This window comes from Pholcus phalangioides, unplaced genomic scaffold (assembly GCF_987345545.1).
Source record: "Pholcus phalangioides strain wild (caught in Gottingen) unplaced genomic scaffold, Ppha-v1.0 ptg000022l_1, whole genome shotgun sequence".
NCBI classification, from domain to species: Eukaryota; Metazoa; Arthropoda; class Arachnida; order Araneae; family Pholcidae; genus Pholcus; species Pholcus phalangioides.
Genome location: NW_028301615.1, coordinates 32,820,475 through 32,842,407, shown reverse-complemented (window position 1 = coordinate 32,842,407; position 21,933 = coordinate 32,820,475). Strand labels below are relative to the sequence as shown.

General features: G+C 37.5%; 1 protein-coding gene across 2 annotated transcripts in view; it reads right to left on the bottom strand.

Annotated features, from left to right (window-relative positions):
- LOC149070221 (alpha-1,3-mannosyl-glycoprotein 4-beta-N-acetylglucosaminyltransferase A-like) overlaps window positions 1-21,933 on the bottom strand; it is an 82,264-nt gene that overhangs the window by 40,003 nt on the left and 20,328 nt on the right. The gene's annotated exons all lie outside the window — the stretch shown is intronic.

Genomic DNA, 21,933 nt, shown 5'->3' with positions numbered 1-21,933 from the left:
ACATGCTCTAATTAGATTAATTAAATTGTATTTTTCCGATTATTCTAACGTTAACATTTTCAGTGCCAAGAATTCTTCGAAAACTTACGACTGGGTTTTTTTTTTTTGGTCATATTCTAAGGCCGGGATTACACTATAAAAGTTTGATAAAAGTAATTTTATAAAACTTGTAAAATGCCACCAATAAGATTATCAGTTTCATTTGCTCGAATGTAACCTATGAACTTTATTGGTTGAATTTTTTGAGTTTTATACAAGGGATTTTATCAAACTTTTATAGTGTAATACCGGCCTAAGACACCCTTTGTGTACAAAATGTTTTTCCCATGGTGCTTCAAGTCAAAAACCTAACAGTACCGTGGATGCGAGAGCACTCCACAGCACGGAGGGCTCCAACGCCAATAGCTTCCCATGTTTTATGTTGCAGTTGTATTGGTAACAACGATGCCAACAATTCTTAAAGCTACACCTAATTGAAATGAAAACAAGAAGATAATTAAAATTCTAGAAGAGTAATAACGTCACGACACGTCAGCTGGTACCGACTCCAGCGCCTCATGAGACAGCCCTTGCAGGAGGGGGGGGGACACACGAAGCCGGTAGCCACCCCCCAAGCCGGCCAAAAATTAGGAAAAAAAATTAATATATCGAAAGCAAATGACTTTCATATACTATTTTAACCAATTTCTGTTAAGTTAAATGCTTTTTGAATGTTAGGAACTCAAAATTTCTCGAAAAGAAAATTTTTGTGCCACCTCCAAAGGTCGATCCTACGTTCGCCCTGTGCCCTTGTTATATGGTCCTGTGTATCGTCGACTGTCCTTGTTTCTGGACGAGATAAGAAGTCATTATTTATACCTAATCCATAGTCCCCCACAAGGTGGGGCTCACACAGATCTGTAGTCCAGGGGCAAGAGAGACTATTCTTCTATCGTTTTTTTTTCACGCTATGACTATACAGGTTAATGTGAAAAATCTGGTCCGGGGATAGCCAAAGATCCCACCCTAGGAACCCAGCTGAATGATTTGGGGGCAGGGGGGGGGGCATGACCTAACCCCACCTTCTCATGCTCGTGATGTTTTACGTGGTATTAGAGGAATGGGTGAAATTGTCTGCACTCTTCCTTGTGTAGGAAAAGAATATTGATAATGATGAGAATAAATAATAATTTTAAAGATCATATTTGGAATATGAAACTGGATGACTATAACGACTGATCTCGATCCAGACATTCAGCAGTCAGAAAACTGAATCATAGAGGAAAAAAAAATGCAGTAATTACTCGAATCTATCGGTACCTTCTTCTATTACCATTACTATCTTCTCAGCATTGAAAAACAATAATGGTTCAATTTCTCATTTACACTGAAATTGATTCCATTATCAATCAACTACCCAGCTACTTACTTCCTTTGATTCTCTTCCGGTGTTAAGAAGAATATTTAAAAGTAAAAAACATTAAACCAATGGGTGGAACACTCCACACATAAAATTAAACATATAATGATAAGAACGAGTAGATATACGTGATCAATCAGTTCATTCATCCTCCAGCAAAAGCAAGAACAAGAAATTCTGGAAAGTGAGTTCGCATTCAAAGGGCAAAGTCAGAAAAAACATAACAGCTTACGGCGACGATAGAGAAAAAATAATAATAAGCACAGAACTCGAACTCGTCCTTCCTGCAGGGAGTCGACAAGTTTCTCTCGCTTTTATTTATTTATTTTTTTACCTTTGATGAATGAATTTCTGTCTGGAAAAACCGTGGGTCAACTCATCCTCATCATAAGGACATTCGTGACCATTAAAACAAAAACAAAAAACAAAAAGAGCTACCGCATAGTAACCAAAAAAAAAAACGACAGAGGTTATGACATCATGAATGAATGAACAAGGTCTCAACGGTAGAGTTCCGCATCTGAGACCATGAGGCTGACCGATCATTTTCCCGTGAAAATAAATAGAACAAATAGCTCTCATATAAAAAAAATGCGATTCCTAAAAATCACAGCACGAAGAAACAGCCATTTCTCCAGATGAAAAAAATTAACGACACATAACAAATACAAAATTCAGAAGCCACAACAGGCAAATTCCCCAACAAGGTGACTGGAAAACTCAGTAAAAAGAAATAATAAAAGTAAAAAGTCCATAAAAAGTGGTTGTCATAGCCTAAATGCAGCTACCCAATGTTAACAAGAAAAGGTAAACTAACAATTAAAATACTTTGCCCATAGAAATATGGTAGTCATTCATTTGAGTATGGATAGCTTCTCGATTACTCCCACCTAACACGTCAAATTTATTGTTGAAGGTTTTCATCGTGGGGAATTCAGGACATCAGAGGGTAAGCTATTCCATGCATTTACAGCCGAGTTGGGGGAAAAAAATCCCTGCGATGCTGAAAATGTTAAATACTTCAATCATATCTCCACAACGCCTGCGTTTTTCCAAAAAGAACATATTCAACGAATCAAGGTTCTCTTTGTAGCTCAAGCCTTATATACCCGTTTGTGCTCTAGTGGCTCTTCTTTGCACCCCCTTCAACGAAGTCTATATCTTTCTCAAGATAGGGTCTCCGAAACCGCGAGACATACTCTAAGCAAGGACGAACTAAGCCTCGGAAAAGCGGAAGGACTGCTATAGAAATTAATATAACTCAACATTAATTGCGAAGCATTTTAGTTGCGCAGAAACGGACAACTGCAACGTTAATGTGAATTAATCAATAGAGGAGGAGGCACAAATTTCTCATGATGTCCACCCACCAAGCAACTTCCATTATCTTCGATGTTTTCACATCCGCGATAAACGGTGAGAGTTGTACAGGCCGACCCAGGAAGAAGCCAAGGAAAAATAAATAGTGAAGAGGGCGTCCCCCCATAACCTACAATATGCATGAGAAGCGATGATAAATCGCGGAAGATTGGATTAACGCCTGGTGCTGCTGACCTGTCTATGCTTGTGTGTATCTTTGAGAATTTTGATCTTGATAAAAACACAAACAGTATCATATATCTATCTCATAATAACGTTTCCACTGACAAATTTTTGTGAGATAGGGTCATTGTACCTTTGAGAAATCGGACATACTTCCTCTTCGCCTCCCAAAATATGTCTTCTCATCACTAGCAATGGTCCAACAGATGAATAATCTTTTGTGGGCCGATAATAATCTCTGATCTTTTGATGGGAACTATTAGGTCTATCGGGTTATCTGATGGGCTCTTTAATCCATTCTCTTTCGAAAGGAAAGGGAAACGCTCGAATACCTCCGAACATCATAGTATTTAGATGGCAGAATTAGATACAGTGTATAGCCTATATAACTGGTATACAGGAACTTGGTTTCTCTAAAGACATTTTTTTTCTAACACGTATCAACGAAATGTTCATTCAAAAACCTAAAGAAAGCATCCTTCAATCCGTTTCTCGCGAGCACTTCAGTGCTTTCTTACTGATGCACCAAGAGTGCTGCTGATGCTTATGCTCGTATTCGTACTCGAGAGGGTATTGATCGACTTCGAATTCAAGTTTTATTCAAGGATGTGTGTCATTGAATGAAAGGATTTGAGTTCGAGAAAATGTCAGAGTTGGGGGGGCATACGGGTACTTTCCTTTTGATGCTGGGTGTGATCAATGCTCCCGACTTGAAAAAGGTGAAAATTACTTCCATCACGTTTTTTGTTCTTCCTTCCCACCTCAATTCATTCTCTTCGCTTCACGTAATCCGTAAAGAAAATACCAATAAATTTTCTCGTCGCACATCTGAGGCCCCTTTCACACGGAGCGGATGCAGACGCGGGTCCGCATACCCTTTCACACGAGCACTAAAAAATCTTTAGTTTGAAATTCGTGCATAAAAACAATTTTTTCGCAATTTCTGTATTTATTTTTCTCCTTTGTCCCTGATTCAGTGCCCATAGGCAGCCTAGAGCCATTCTTTTATGGTTTAATCTAGAGCCCCATAGAATATGGGTATAAAGATGCCTTCATTCCGATCCGTGTACTAGTCACTTCATTTCGTTTTTTTTAATGTAATTTTTGCTATAATCGCTACTTGTTCCGAACGAATAACTTTTCGGAAGTTACTTTTTTGTGGTGATGCAAAACTGCTTTCTCGCACCATGCAGAAAAATTACAAAATAAAAGTAAATGCCGCTTAAAGGGCCAAGCTAATTAGATGTAGAAAGATACGGGCCCCGACCTTCAGGTACCTATGGAATTAAGTTACCCGAGAAACGTTAGAAGCAGAAACAATAACCAACCAGAGGCACGTTTCTTCCAGCGTTAACGTATGTATCATCATCTACATCGGTGGCCTTCGATTACAAGCATGGGTTCATCAGAAGCAAAGAAAGGAATGAGTTCACTCACTCTCTTCCCTCTTCTTTTTTTTTTCTACTGTAAATAACTGAACTAGCGTTATCAGTTTGGTCTTTTCATTTCATCCCCATCAGCAACTACATTAACCCTTTGGATAATCTTTTCAGACAAACATAATTAAGAGAGAGGAAAGAGAGTTCATACACCGGATGAGTGGGAATAGACCTGCACGTGGTCGTGTTAATTGAATGGAGAAGTTAATAACACGCACCCGTATCTTATCAATTAGTGGTAATTGTGCGAAATGATCTCGAGTGGTTTAGAAGAGACAAAAAAAAAAGAGAGACGTGTGAAACCGGCATCCGTTTTAACGGGAATAAAAAAACAGTTGAGGAAAGTTCATTATTAAAAAATAAGAATCACAGCTGACATTTTTTGTCATAATAAATACATCAAAAAATAAACAATGAACTCCAGATGGAAAGACAGCCCATGACATCATCTACTATAGTGAAATCTCGATACAACGGTATTCGGCGAAGAAAGAAAAAATATATGTAGTGGTATCGAGAGGCACGATCATCCATTTTGTACTATTGTTAATATCGGTTCTACATAGCGCCATAAAACACATATGAACTATTATATATAACTAGCAACTAAAATAATATAACTAATTTGTTCACAAATAAAATTCATTTAAATATTTTATCCTGAAAAGGAGTTTATTGCACCACAATTTTGTGTCTTACACAGTAAATAGTGACAGCGGCAACTACATTACCACTTTTGGTTGGCAAGTGCTACAAAATATTAAATGTTATTAGACTCCTCAGAAAAACCAAAACTGATGAGGAAAAAAAACACTGCAGCGATTTTACACTTTTTCTCACCAATAGCTCACATTACAATTTATTTTTTGTTCGTGTCCCCCCTCCCTTTCTCGTCTTATCCAGGATCCCCTCTACCCTCATAGAGGAGCGAGACCCTTTCTTACTTATTGAATTACATTTTTTTCAGTAAATGTATAGTATAGTGCCGCTGTAGTTGTCGAGTGGTCAGTGACGGACTCGCATCGCGAGGACCCGGGTTCGAACCCCACCATCACCACAGTGGTGGTCGGCTGAAGTTGGTTTTCTGTGGTTCCCAACTTCCAGACGTAAATGAGAGCCGATCTCCCCATTAAAAGTCGCGGCACAGAGAGCAACAGGCCTACAATGATAAATTATTCAGTCATTACACTTCACTCATAGTTAGAAAAATTGGTGGCAGATGGCAGCACTACACATAACAAGCATTACGCAGAAACAAACTTTACGTCAAGTTTCACTATACGTACACGCACATTCCAACATGTACCAATTCGTTAGAGGTTCCACAGAGGAATATGGATGAGGTGCATGTGTGGTGTAGTAGTAGTAAATTTATAGTGAACAAAAGTTTTGTAAATACGATCGGCCTCCAGAACCCTAGTCCCCTAGTTCAGTGAGCTTTCCTCTTGCCCTGGTTCCATACAGAGCCGTCTCAACATCGTGCGCTCACGGGTAAAGTGGTGCTCTGAAGGGAGGCATAAGCAACAGCTTAGTTTACTACTGATCCGATAATGTAGCCCAACCCCCCCATGGACACGAGTCTCTTAGGCTATACCTGGGTGGGCCCATGCTAACCCTCCCTAGTTCTAAAGGCAGTTCTGCTAGATCAGTGGTTCCCAACCTTTTTTTCCTTCCAGCACCTCCAGAGCAAAGCGACATTTACCTTCCCGCACCCCCTTGAATAATACGTTTTTATCTAGTAGAAAATTCAGGTTTTCCTTCTATAGTTGATTACATCAATTATCCAATAATTAATTTCTATGCATTCTTTTACTTATTGTTTAATGTCTTTTCTGCTATAACTATTTGATTTTGGCTTCATTTTTTTTTTTGACAATTCAAAAACGAAACTAAAAAACATTTTATTTACATTTGGGAAAAAAAACAACTATAAATTTATGTTTCTTTGACACTTGACTGAATTTTTTTGACGTTTTTCCCGAGTCGTGTGTTCAGGATAGCATCAAATCTAAGCACAACATGCTAATACCACGAGGTAAATAAACAGCGAAATAGTTAAGGTAAATAATGGTACGTATTTTCTTCTCAACCGAAATGGAGAACAAGTACGATTGCTAATCGAAAAAGAAACTTTTACAACGCAAAATTCGTATGAACACATTTCTGCCATCAGAAGTCTGAAGATGAGGCGTCAAAATATTAGTATGATTCATATTTGTTTAGAAATTGAAAAATTTCAATTTTTATCATTTTAATTTTCTTGAATAATCAAACAGCATGCTGTATTTTTTTTTTTTTTTCCATTTCGCACCCCCAAAAATGCTCTCCCGCACCCCAGGAGTGCGCGCATCCCAGGTTGGGAACTATTGTTGCTAGATTCTGAAAGTAGTCACATTTCATTCCATTTAAAAGCCTTATTTCTTTGTATTTGAATTTCTGGATAGCTTTTTGTGTCGTCGTCCCCCCCCGACATAGCTCCCTTCAAACTCAGTTGGGCCCCCCGGCTGAGAACCACTGATACACTGTATGTGTTTGATGAACGTAGATATGCTGGCACGTTGAAAGGAATACCATGTACACTTACGTCTCTAAATGGGAAAACACCGAAGAAAACAAAAAAATCGAAGAAATACGCAATCAGAAACAAATGTCCCCGAGTTAATGTGACACACTGACACTACAAAATGAGAGGAAACACGAAAACGTGATCTTCAGACTCACTACTACATGGAAAATGCATCACACCGGTTGGCAAAAATTCGAAAATCCCCTCTCTAAAAAAAGTAGATAAATACATATTCCTAGAAAAACCATAAGGGGAGGAAATAAAACTAGATAAATAACGTCGAAATTTACGAGCGAAGGACACGACACTGACTTCACTGAACGATCTCATCTCCGAACGAGAAACCAAATAAAATAATAATAAAGCCATCTATGGCACACAGCAAGCTCATATGCTAGCCAAATCTGCAATTGTCTTTAAAAAAAAACACCACATTACCATATGTATTACATTTAAGCGTCGGGTGAAAAATAAAAGTGTGTCCCACGTATTGCCATTCATTGTTTGTAAGCATTTTTTCGTGATGGCGGCTGGTTACTATCAATTTTACCGGTAACCGTCGAGGAACACGTTGGGAAAAAAATGAGACTGTCGTTTTATAATACTGCATTATTTTTTCGAAATGAAATAGGAAGCTAATTAGTGAATAATGAGAATTACGCGAAAAAAGTAATTATTTAGAATAAAAAAACACATTTTTTTCTCTGGGATGTGAAGTATAAAAAAACTACTCTATAAGAAATAAGTATATATTTCCCATACACTATTTGCATATAACGACGATGTTTACAGCAAAAAAAAAAATGGTTGAAATGTTACATTGCGTGTCTTTATGTATATTCATGGTTTTAGATTATGTAACATATGGATATAAAGCAAGCAAAACGATGCTATTCGTTCAAGATAATGTTCCCTTTGTACTCAAAACCAGAACCAACAATAAAAAAAAGTAGAACATAATGAAAGGAGTCTAAATATGGAAATATAAACTCTGTCAATACTCGCCCGTCATCAAAGCGATCGTATTGCCGAAGCATCCGTTGAACAGAGAACAGAACAATCCAAGCTCTATTGATGATAATACAGAATGACAAAAACGTTTTAGTCAGTAGTTGAAAGGCGTTGTAGTTAGGCCTATTATAATTTTCATTTTATAAGTGACAAAGCTATCGGCCAACCAGAATAGAGGTGAAAATGTTTGGAAAATTTTATGGTAATAAGTGAGGTTTTTTTTTTCTTTAAAGAAAACGGTAACATTGGAAAATATTTCTCGTTGTTATCAAGTAGGTGGATGTAGTGCGTTTTTTTATAATTAACCAAATAGTAACTGATAGTGCAGTAAAGGTCTGATACGAGTACGACTTATAACGAGAATCCCGATACAACGAGTGATTTGCAAGTAATTGTCAACTGCTTAAAAACTATTCTGAGTACGGGAACATTAATATTAAACACCCTGAATATAGTGCATCAGACAATTGAAAATGAAAAATATATGCACAAATTATAAATCATGTTGATAGGCTAATTCACTACATATCATAAAGGCCAGCTAATTACACAACATAATAAAATGGTAATCATGCCAGATATTGAATCTACAGATTTTTTGATATGAGGAATCAAAGCTGCCAACTTCGCTATTTTCTCACTAGATATGGGTTTTTTTCAGGCCGTTTACTTAGGGAAAAAACACCGATCTAATTGTAAAGGAAACTAAATTGTAATAAAATAACTGACAAAAAAAAATTTGTTCAGATTAGATCACAATTTTAGTTGTTTTTAACAAAGATTTGAGAAATTTAATACTTTTGGCAGCACTGATGAGAATAGACCAAATTGATTTGATTACTTCACTGAGTGACTGATCACATTGAATGTTCCGGGAAGGTTTATTTTCATGGATTCATGGATAGCTATACAGTTCAGACGTGAAAAAGGGTCTTCCATCACTATCGATCAATCATCATCATGGAGTAAGAATTCCGAAGCAGCCATTATTTTGTGTAATGATCTGTTGAATTAAATCGGTTGTTTCGAAAATACTCAACAAAACCTTCCGAATAAAAAGCCGCGGGAGTCAGTACTTCTATTCGGCATGGTCATCAGTCTTGAATCTTGCCTATATAATTTGATATGGCCACACTGTCACGCTCAATTCATTTTTTCGGACATTTATAAAATGTTTTGGATAATAAATAATAAGAATGCTACTGATATTCATCCATTCTCGTTCGTCGACCCCGTGTTTCTTAAAAATATATTTCGTAACATATCTAATAGGTCAAGACCACGGTTGTATAATATTACACTGCTTCCAAACCAAGTGAGAAGTGATATTTCATCCGCAACGAGACGTCAGCAATAATTTTTTTTTTTTTTTTGTTAAATCTGTCATGTACATACTGTGGTTTCAAGTGTCAAGAAGGAGTGAAACCTTGTTCGCGTCTATTCCTCTGACTCGGCTAACGTCCCGAATTTCCATTAGAGACTCTACCGAAAAGAGATTACACCTCTAAGCTTGTCTACTTTTTTTCTACCAATTACATCCGAGGGGAAATAACTAGCAGTAATCTCTGCTAATGATGCATCGTGTTACAAGTTTTACTATCAACGTCGTATATCACGGGGGGGGGGGGGAATTAAAAAATGTGAAATCTTGCATTGAGAAAGAGACGTTTGGGACGTGATTTATGGGCAGTAACAAAAAATAAATCAATTGAATGCTTCAACCAATTAAGGAAATTATAACTCGGAATGTTTGAGCATGGAGTAAACAAGCCAGTATTAAATACAGAGAGTGATCATTTCAAAGAAAGAGATCATCAAGAGAGAAAACTTTTACAGTCAACGCTCCTTATAACAACTGTGCGTAATAGCGAATATCTCATTATAACGGTGGTACAAGTAACAAATTTTCTTCTATTCATGTCGTTATTTTCAATCCAATTTGACGACCTGAACATATCTATATTTTTCAACGTCCAAACCCAGCTCTGTCCAGATACTATTTCGGGAAGAAATACACCAAATTGGTCCTTACCCCTTTAAGAGGGATTGACGAGATATCTCGCCTTCTTGAAAGCCTCTCATTTTGGCATTGGGAGCTCAGATATTTTGTAAACTTAATTTCTACATGATTGGCGAGCTCGGATATTTTGTAAACTTTATTTCTCCATGAAATACTTTCCCCTAATCCCCCCCCCCCCATCCTAGTTTGATTCAGGTGAAAATCAGAGAAGCATACCTACTTCATTAAAAAATATATGGCATTTTGAAGGCAGTTTAGTGATTTATACTATGGTTAATCACATTTGACACCTATAGTACTTAAACCTTAAAAATAATTTAAATTTTGTCGATGCTCCTAAAATGATCGTTCCATCGTTCCGTTTGAGTAAATTTACATCTGCTAAATGTACAAAATTCACTTTTTCCGTTTGCCAAAATTGTTTCACTTTAACCCTTGATATTGGAAAATTCGGTAAATAAGTGCGTGCATTTAATCAATTACTATACACACAACTTCATTTTTATTTTACTTATTTCATACATTTTCACTGCAACTGCTTGCATAATAACAAAATGAATAATATAATTATTTATTGCGTCGAAATATAAATTCCCTCAAAACGCTTCATTTTTCAAACATTCGGTGAATGACGACTTCCCAATAACGTTTCCTCCTAACGTTTTCCTCGGAACAAGGGAGTGAAACCTTGTTCTCGCGTCTATTGCCATGGCTAAAATCCTAGGCGCCAAGTCGCCATGGCGATTGAAAAATTGGTATTGGCACCTGTATAAAATTTTCTTTGGGTAGTTACTAAACTGGAGCTTGAGAACAGCCCAAAATGTTTGGGATTCATATCAGCATGTCTGCAAACATGAAAGAGGGTCACTATGCCCTGGAAAAGTCACAGGAAACATTTTGGACCTGTTTTTCTTGGGTAGAAATAAATTCTGGCAGTTAAAAATTTGTTCTGACACCTAAATTTTTTTTTTTTTTGCGATTCACTAAACCGTGGTCAGTCAACGTCGTTATAATGAATAATGTTGACTATATAGTTTTTCCACTCACAAGAGACACAGAATGAGTCAAAAATTTCTCTCGGAAAATAAATAGGGGAATTCCAATCTGATAAAATACATATTCGTCACGCTATATCATAAGATCCCACACAAAATATGCGGAATCGAATGTTGATCTCTAGACATTTCTTCTATATATATAATCTGTCAGTAACTTTTCTTTCGTGCATCCAACCAAGCTCAAAATGATGCGTTAACGGAATCGTTTTACTAGAAAATCGGCAGTCAACGATGTAATTTTTTTTCCCATGTATTTCATCCCAACTGAGAGGCTGCCTAACCTAGCCATGCCTAAAAAAACTGTCTTTTTTTCTCTTTTCTTGCTATATATATATTTTCTTAATCTATTACCGACATAGAGCTCGACGCTCTTTTTTTTCCCATTTTTTCAGTTCGTTTAACTCTAGATATCAGATGCATTTTCTTCAAGCAAAGAGATAGAGAGATTTACCATCTAGATATAGCTGGCTAGACACGGTTCTCTGATCCCGAAAATACTTCCGGGACACTGAAAAAGAGCAAAGTGGGAGGGCTATGGCAAAATAACAAGGAACGGGCAGAAGTAAGAGGCCTAAATAGCGTTCTTGAACGGTTTTTTTTTTTCTTTCTTTTCCGAGGGTACGAGCAGGTAAGTAAGCACACGCGCTCCTAGTAATGAACACGCTAGTAGCGAAAATAACTGTAATAACGGCACGAGATTCACAAACTGTTACATTAACTCATAATTTTTTTTTTCAAGGCACGAGAGGCGGTTTAACTATTCAATCGTATCAACAATTTTTTTTTACCTGCTGTGTGCTCCTAGTTCCTAAATTATAATCTTTATCATCCTGCTACGGGAACGCCAAAATCGTCGTTGTGCATCACGCTCAACCATTTTGATACAGTTGGATGAAAACCCAACATTCTCAAAAACAAGATTTCAAATACGCGCATCACTATTTTCAGAGTTGAATTTTCTGTGGATATAGAGTTAAAGACACTCTGAAATATAAAATTTATTCACCTCATGAGTAAGTGCTTTTGAGAAATTTTTGAACGGTACAATCCCGTTTTGGACAAATGATTTACTCTGTAGTAAACAAGACTGAGCCCGATCTGGGTCATGGTAAACGAAAAATAGAGAGAGAGATTTTGATTTTGGTTTGAATGGAACTAGTTTCATGTGAGTAAAGATGAACATCATTTATCTGATGAACTAGATTCATGACCATTGCGGTGGTATTAAATATGTGGTCTAACACAAGTCACGGATCTAACTGATGGAAAATTTTCGAAGAATTGGATTTTTTTATTTAGCAATATCCAAAAAAAACGGGATGTTCATGAGCTTCATGTAGAAATAATGAGTAAAAGATCTTCAATGGACAAGTAATTTCAGAAAGACAATTTTGTAGCAATAAGGATGATTCAGTGTCTGAAAAAAATCATGGAATTTTTTTTAAAAATCGGATATATATATTTTTTAACATAAACTACCCGACAGCTAATCAATTAAAACAAATCTAGTTTATCCATCAAGAATGGATATTTTTCACCTAATAATTCAAAATTAAATGTGGCATTAATGAATAACTAACAAACAAGAAACGAACAATAAGCAAACGAACTGCAAGCAAGCAATATGAACACCAAAAATCTGTGTTTATGAACATGAAAGGTCGTTGAACCCAAATTAATTTCATAGATTAACATTTTTCCTTTGTATTGTGCTTTTATTAATTTTTGAGAGACACCCCCCCCCCCCCATTTGAAGTAAATGCCTGATGGCGACTCAGTATCATATATGGTACATTTGTTTCTCGATTCATTCTATGTACATTGTACAACCAAAGGGCTATTCAGCATCAAGTAAAAGAAAAAATATTCTACTGACGGGATTATTTCTTACCCAATTGATGCATGCATTTATTATGATGTGTTTTAGACTTGCATGTTGTTGCTTAATAATTAACATTTTTATTCCTTCACAGATTTGGTAAAAAAACTCTAGACCATAGTTACCCAAACTTTTTGTTTCATCGCCCCTTCAACATGTTTTTGTTCTCATCCCCCATCAACTCAAGCCAACCCATAGGATCCTATACTAAACCCATAGCTTTTACCACCCCCCCCCCCAAAGCGCGATACTGCCCACTTTGGGAAACACCACTCTAGACCTTTCCACTTTTCGTATTAGAATTTCAAGACCAACTGTATATTTATGTTGGTACACAATACGTTGAATTTAAGAGCGTTGAATTTAAGGCTTTACACAAAACCTTTTTTTTTTCCATCGGAGAACCCTAGTGCCCCACTGTAATGCACTGTATAAACTTAGAACAGTTATATCTAAAAGGTTAGCTCCCTATGTCTTCCTGAAATATTTTCCACGCAAAAAAATCTAGAAATAGAAAAGATACCTTTCTGCATTGCATTTGGGTAGGATTAGGTTCAAGTCTATATTTACCAGATCAAGAACTTTACCACATTTCAATAACACGTATACCCCACACTAGGTTACTTTACCTTCAATATCCTTGAAGTTGGCACGAAGGAAAAACAAAATTTAATTTTAATTTTTTTTTATTGAAACAAATCAAGTGATTTAAATTAAGCTTATTTAAATCGCCGTACCATGGGATGATTCAATATATATATATATATATACACACACACACACACACACATATGGTTTTATTGAGTGCTTAAATCATGCTGTGTAAACAGATGGTGAAAGAGTCAGTTCTCGCCGTCTCCTGGATTTTCTGTAAAACTCTAAATAATGAAACTTAGTGTAAAAAAATTTTCTCCAAAAACCAATTTCGAAAAAAAAAGTTATATGGACAATCATTTTTTTAAGATGGGGAGACATTTTTGAAAAACAAACAACTCACATATAGCGCAAAGTTGCACGACACTTAATTTTCACCCGCCGTGAAATATGGTCTTGTTGAACTGTAAAAAAAGCGAAAGTTCCTTCAAAAACAAAAACCAACCCATCTCGGCCAAGCTGTAATCTCTTGTCGCATGATTTTCCTAGCGCGTTACGTATAATCCCTCAATCAATCAAAATTATTTTTCCCCCCCGTTAGAAACTGTTTCCTTAGAAAATGTAGAAATAATCTTTTTGCTACACCTGGTGCTTCTTATCTCTATCTAACCTTTGGAAGTTGGATTAGGTACTTCATTTTGGTTTATTCCAACACGTTCACTGCTTTCACGTTGCAGCTGTTTACAGAAAATACACACTTATAAAGCCAATAACGAGCCACGACAAAAAAATCTCTGCACACTTAAATTTAAACAAAATTTCGACGTCGCAGCATGAGTTTTTGTGCAAACAAAAAAAGCGAAATGATGAGAAATTGTTCGAGTGCCAAACACTAAATGGACATAAGTTACGAGCAGAGAAAACACAAGCTCAGCGGGGAAATAAAAGACACAAAAGAGGTTGAGTCATCACGAAGATCTTGTTATAACCAAGCTCCGCTCCATCGAAGCATAGAATCTTAATAGTTGAGTCAAAAAGCCAAGGAGATAGAGAGAAAAAAAATGATACCCAGTATCTTCAAAGAATAAAGGTTCCGTTTCTGCTTCCGCTATAGATTTCCTCTTGCATGTCCGTGATTCTAATTTTAGTAATTTTTTCACCAAAAAATTCACTTTCATCTATATGCATCTCGTTGGGGTAAGACGACTTCATATGGGGGGGGGGGTATTAAGGGGTTCTACATTGGGGGGCCATTCAGGTATTACGTAAGCACCTATGGGGGAAGGGCGGTTCGCATCCGCTTGCTTTTGCTGACAAAGCGGGAGGGGGGTTGAATGATAATTACGTGAGCCAAGGGTTCTTAACTTTTTTCAGCCGTGACCAAAAATCAACAAGATCAGCATTGCGAGAGGACAACACAACAGTCCCAACACCACGGGACTGTTTGTTCTTCAAAATTTGTGAAAATTGCGACGTAGTTTTAATGGGGTTGCTGTATTTTTGAAACATATGACATCCATATTTTTATGGGCATCTTTTTATCAGCCACCTCGTTGGGCATTTTGCCTGTTGTGGCGTTGTATTTGTATTTGTAATAAGTACATTTATAATAAATTGTAAGTGGATAAGTGCATGTCATCTAGGAAGCCCCTTCGAATCAAGTGTGGGCCATGACACATGGCTCAAGAATCCCTAACTGTTCGTTGATTTGAACGGCCCATCTAGGAATCCAAGGCGAATCAAGTTTGGGTCGTGCTCAAGATTCCCTAGCTGTGTGGATCTGTACGACCCGTCTCGAAAGCGAATGCTACCCAAGTTTGAGACGCAACCCATAGGTTACGAACCCTCGACGTAAGCAATTGAGCGAGAAAATGTGAAAATCAGAAATTTATAATTTTTTAGAATCAGAATTGGAGAAAATCTCATTTGACATCAGTCGAGTGAAGACATATAGCAATATTCTGAAGTTACGCGATACGTAGGACCGATGATAACCGTGTAGGTCGGGGTATGATTATTCGCACTAACACACATAAATATTTGACGCCTTTATAATAAAAGGAACCAAGCGCCATTTTTAACATTTTTGAGGTATATCTGAACATCTGAAGTATTGGAGGGAGGGGGGGGGTTTCATCTACATCGATTTTTTCTTTATTTTCAGCTTAGAATATTTCATATCTTGAAAAAGGGGTGGTTGATGATGTAAGCGGATCACACGGACACAACCACCTTCCCAGAAGTAAGATGGTAGTACATTGTCCAATAGCGATAAACGGTAAATAAATAAGTTTAGATAAAAGTGGACAAATTCACATTATTTTAGAAAACAATGCAACATTTGCATATCTGCATCAGCACACAATATCAGGCTGAAAATTGAGATTTCCCTGTCGATTGCTTTAATACTTACAAATTCAAATTATGATGACCAAATAATGAAGTACAAACACAAAGGATAAACTTTCTTTTTCGCGTATCACAGCAAGGTAAACATTAAATTTCATATGCATGGCATCAGAACCATCCCTTATTACGGGAAACTAGTTATTAAGGCGAAGAGAAAAAGCATCAAAGAAGAATGACGTATCGGCTCGACTTATCTCTTTCAAAAAGAACTGAAGTTTCATGTCTATCACTTCTTTTTCTATCAAAAATAAAACAGATTTGATAACCCTAACCAAGACAGAAAACTGCTTTTTTTTAGCAGAAAAGAGACACTTTTCAAAGAGTATTTGATGGGTAATATTTGAAGGAGAAAAAATTCATTTTATCAAGCATAAATTTGGGAAGTTATTGTTTCTTGGAGGTCGCACATTCAAGCTTTATTTTCATGAACGTGAAGGTGAGATGTTAAACGTATCGAAAATCTGGTGAATAAAAACAACTAAAATTATGGCCTCTTGGTAAGTAAACGCCGATGTCAAGTTCATTTCAATAGATGCCGAAGCAATATCTTCGAAAGGATGTTAAACTGTTTTATCTAAAAGAAGAAATGGAAAGACAATTTTTTGGGGGGGAGAAAAAAAATGGTCGTAATTTATTACAAAATGTAATGAATCAAGATACTGTTTTGGCACGACGCTATTATCATACATGAAGCTTTGACTCATCACCATTTTCTCACCGAACATCTCTCTAATCTCACCCAATGTTCGCCCCAATACGCATCAAAATTCAATTTTACTCCCCCAAATTTCAAAAGTGAAAATACTACTTTAAATTTTAGATAATTTTTTTTTCAATGGACTATTTTTCCTTGTTTGTTTCATAAAAAAAAATACCCCTCTTCTTCACAAAACTAAACCCTTAAAATTTTTATGAGGAATAAAATTATTTTTTCGGATAACACTGTACCAAATTAGATTTCCCAGACGCAATCAAAAGATGATGAATAATTCCAAAAATTTCAATAGAGCACCTGCAAGTTTAAATTATAACCGTGAATATTTAAACTCAGTTTTTCCGTTAGTACGTAAGGCTGTTATTGTGCAAAAATCTCGTTAAATGTCAGAAAAACAATTATCTATTTTCAGGTTATGAAATGAAAAGTGTGGAATTTGTCACATATCAGATGTTTGTTCTCGGAATGTTTTTAAGAAAATTTCACCACGTTCACTTCATGTTATCCCTTGTTTTTGTTTTTCCCACCACGTTCGCATTTCTCATTATTATTCCCCTCACGTCAGCAAACCTAGAGTAAATAAGCCAGTTCAGTGCAGATAAAAAAGAAATTTCTAAACCCTAAGCGGCGTATGCAAACACACGAGTGTCCAACTAGTTGTATTACCGCATACATTTTTTTTTTCCATCCAACTGCTTCATTTTTCCCCAGGGTTATGTTGGTCATCCTCGTTCATCTTATCATTTGCGTGCGTATTATGCACGTGTCTCGTGTTCACAGCTGCTGGCAATCTTTCTACCCCCTTATTACTATTTTATCCATATTTACTTCCTTGGAGTTTCAGAGATGTCTATAAACCACAAATTTTTCATAATTCAAAATACAACGACAGCAAAACAAGAAAAGGTCCACCGCAACCGCCACGAAACTGAAATTTGAATATCGCTGAAATTATTTTTTAATATAAAATACAGTACCCAATGAAATTCATGGAAGTCATTTCATCGGTGCCTTGTCATCTGACGATATGATTATACCTCTAACGTACCATACATCATCAGAACTGCATTAATATAATTTCAGTGAAATACACCTGGGAAAAACATCCATTGCAACTTTCAGACCAGTACTCGCACGTACATTTTCCACGGCTTGTATCGTAGCCTATGCAAATATTCAATTTCACGTATAATACAAAAAAAAAAACCGTCTGTCAGAATGCGCTAGTTAATATTCCTACAAGCGGCAGTATATTCAGTCGAGTCAAGCTATTGTGTCCATATACCAATTTTCAACATCAACTTCACGTAGCTGATGAAAGAAGGCAACTGTCACGAGCTGGCTATAAATCTATATACACTGCTGGCCATCCAAATTGCAACACCAAGAAAGACAAGAGATATCGCAACAATATTTATTTTGTAGATAACATGTTGACCAAGCATCAAATGATTAAATTTATAGACTTCTGTGAAGTGTGGTTCCTGCCAAAATCAGTAGCCAGAGTAGCCGCCATTGTTGGAGATCACCGCTGCCACACGCCTCGGCATTGATTCAAAGAGACTTTGGATGTGTTCTTGGGGTACAGCAGACCAAGCAGCTTCCATGCGTTGCCAAAGTTGATCTGGTGTGGCAGCTGGGGCTGTAATCTGGGTCAATCGTTGAGCAACCATGGACCACATGTTTTCTATCGGCGAAAGATAGGGAGAGCGAGCTGGCCAGGGAAGCAATTCAATCTGGCGATTGACGAAGAACCTTTGGACAATGCGTGCCACGTGTGGTCGCGCATTATCCTGTTGAAATATGGCTGTGGGCAAGCCCTGAAGGTAAGGAAGGACAACTGGCTCCAACACCTCGGAGATGTAGCGCTGGCTTTTTAAAGTACCGGCAATGCGTACTAGAGGAGTGCGAGAGTGATATCCAATACCGCCCCATACCATAATACCCGGTGCAGGACCAGTGTGGCGGTGCATAACGCAGCTGATCAGCATCCTCTCTCCACGGTGTCTCCAGACTCGAATCCGACCATCGTGGTGTTGCAGACAGATGCGTGACTCGTCAGTAAAGACAATTTCATTCCATTGTGCCGTCCACATCCTTCTTTCATCGCACCATTGGCGGCGGAGACGTCTGTGGTTCTGCGTCAAGGGTAGACGAAGCAATGGACGTCTTGCGGACAGACCACTCTGCTGTAAACGGCGTCGAATGGTACGCGCAGACACTGGATGATGCGGTACAGACTGAATGTGCTGTGCTATAGTTCGTGATGTGGCTGAGCGATCCGTCACTGCCATATGCACAATACGCCTGTCATCACGTGAAGTGGTGCACTGAGGTGGATGCGATCGAACACGTCGGTCCGTCGTACCCTCCTGCATTCAACGATCACATATCCGCATTACAGTTGTTTGGTTTCGTCCAACACGACTACCGATTTTCCTGAAAGATAATCCACAATCTCGGTAGGCCACTATCCTTCCTCTGTCGAACTCGGATACTTGATCAAAAGATGATCGCTGTTTTCTACGAGGCATAATTGATCGTTTTTTTGAAAAAATCACAAGAAAAACACAATTGCCGTACTTCAAATCGTCGAAATCTCCAAGCCTTAAATAGCGCTTTGAAGTGGCGCCACAGGCGCGCGTGATGTGCGTCTGCGCTGAAATTCTAATCATTTGCATATCTCACCTCCGCTAATGCATGTTGTAAATTTCATATTATTTGCATGCTTCCTTCAGGGTGTTGCATTTACGGTGGCCAGCAGTGTATACATAAAATTGATTTTCTGTCTGTGTCTGTTCTCTATACAAACTACAATTTTAGATCGATCGTCACAAATTTTGCATATATACCAAATGGGACCCGACTTGAACGATAGGCCACTTTAAAATTTCGTCAGAGCAGGGCAAGTGCCCCAAATGGACAAAAAACTGTCGGGCAACAATGGTTTTGAGGCCTCAACAATCACTTTCGGAATGTTTACTTTGGTAACCGTAGTTCCCAAGCAATGCGTTTCAGACGTGTTTTATGCCTTTACAATGGTTTGTCACTTCTCTAATCCTGTTAGTATATGCCTTTATAATGGTTGGCCACATTTTCAATACTCCCAGTAATGAGGCGTTTTGAATAGACGTCATAATCATCATCAGTATCGCTTTGAGGGTCAGGAAAAGGGTGATCCTCATAGAAATCAGTGTTAAAATTGTCGATTTTACTGTAGAAATGCGGAAATTAGTGGGATTTTCCGCCCCATCAATAATTTAAAAAATTGTATTGAATTCTCGATTTTTGAAATATTCAGTTCGCTTAGAGATATACGAAGCCCAGGAGATTAAATATGAAGTAATTAGCCGGACCTAACTTTTGAGTTTGATATTCATGCAATAACATTGATTTCTACTCTTTATTTATATCTTCTCAATCATGAAAATTAATATGTCTGCATTGTCTTTTGATATTCAACTGAATAAATTGATATAGTTTAGGTTGTTTTTAAAATCAATTATGTGTCCGTAAAGTACATCGAAGAAATTCCACAACTTTATTTAAGCATTTTTGGAAGCAGAAACAGGCAGAAATAACAAATAGATAACTAGAAGTTCGGGAGGGGGATCGAAATATCTAGCGCCCCTTAAAAAAAGTAAAAAAAAAATATTCGTTTCTATGTTTCTTTAAATCTAGATTTGTTTATTTCATGAAGTCGTGCAGGAAGTCGCCATATTGGTTAACTTAGACACGGTTTGCATATCTCTCAAAGAAAGAGCGAGATATCATGTGATCCAAACAGCCTCATTGAAGAAAACCCGGGCAGCGCCGGGTATTATATCTAGTATAAGATAATATGAATACATTCTGAAAATTTATTAACCATTACTGTCACAAATCGAACCATCAATTCATTACATTTCCTACAAGTATAATCATCGACTTTCCAGCCAACGATTACGATATTTCTGAAAGAGGTTAGTTTGCGAAATTTTCACCTGCTGTCGTCATCAGAGTGTGCTGTGAATACTATTTTGTACCCGTAGAAAAGTAACTCCACTGCGAACATTCAAAATGACGCACCAAGAGCTATTAATATGAGCAATGTACATTGGCAGCGAAGTTTTGTGAGGGCCGACCGCCTCACTACAGCTGAACAATTTACTGTCTAAATCAGTGTTTTCCCCCCAAACTTTTTGTTCTGTCACCCCTTTTTCAGAATTTTTTTTCTCAACCCCCCTTCAGTCATCCCTTTTAGAATCATACAATATACTCATAACTTCTACCATCCTCCCATGGAACGATATTGCCCACTTTGGGAAACACTGGTCAAAATGAAGTACTGCTTCTTTGCCGCACACCAACTCCGGTCATATCGCCATACAGTAATTTACTACCTATCAAGCTGGGTAGAAAATGAAGGGTGCGCCATCTATAGGTTATCACCTAAAGTTTGGTAGGGAAAGAACCAGTTATTCTATGTTCTTCCCCGGGATCGAACAGGAGAAAACCTGACAGTAGCCTCCATGGTGGTAGGCGATCATCTTACGACTGCACCACTTGGGCGGTCTAAATGAACTAGGAAATACTGTCTTAAATATGGATGCAGTTGGGAATCACATGTCCAAAGCAGATAAATGATTACCGAACCCATGATAAACAAGTTACAGGGATCGAAACTGCTTCATTTGAAAGACTGCCAAAATTGCACCTCTACAGCGGGTTGCCTTTTATTCTCCGGGGAACGAACGGCTTTTTCTGATGCACTAGGCAAAGAATCTTTGTCAATAAACACTCTACAATCACTAATGGAAGGATAGAGGCTAGTGTAATGTTAGAATGTTTTGGGGAATGTTTTTGTGTTTGTCATACCTGGGCAAGGTACTCTGAAATGTAATGGATATGAATCCATCCTTGATGGATGTGTATGTCCAATACTTATTGTATTCCCTGGGAATTATGGATTTTTCAGCACGGTAATGTGACATATGACATGTCGTATAAAGCAGAAATGTCTAAAAAATCTTTGGAAGAGCAATACAAAGACTTTCAAGCGCTTCCTTGGTATTTGAACCGAATCATACACCTATGCCGTCTCGTCATATTCGCTCTATAGATCTACCACAAGCATTTTCCAGCAGCTATAGAATGCAGTCCGTTTAGCTCTACCACTTGGTGGCAACCTTCTAGCATCTTATTGTGCCTTCACAAGACCATCTGGTAAGAAAAAAATTCTTACCGTTAATAATTTCTGAACGCTTAAAAGTCGCTTTAAATATTATTTTAACTTGAAGCATAAAATATAATGCACACAAG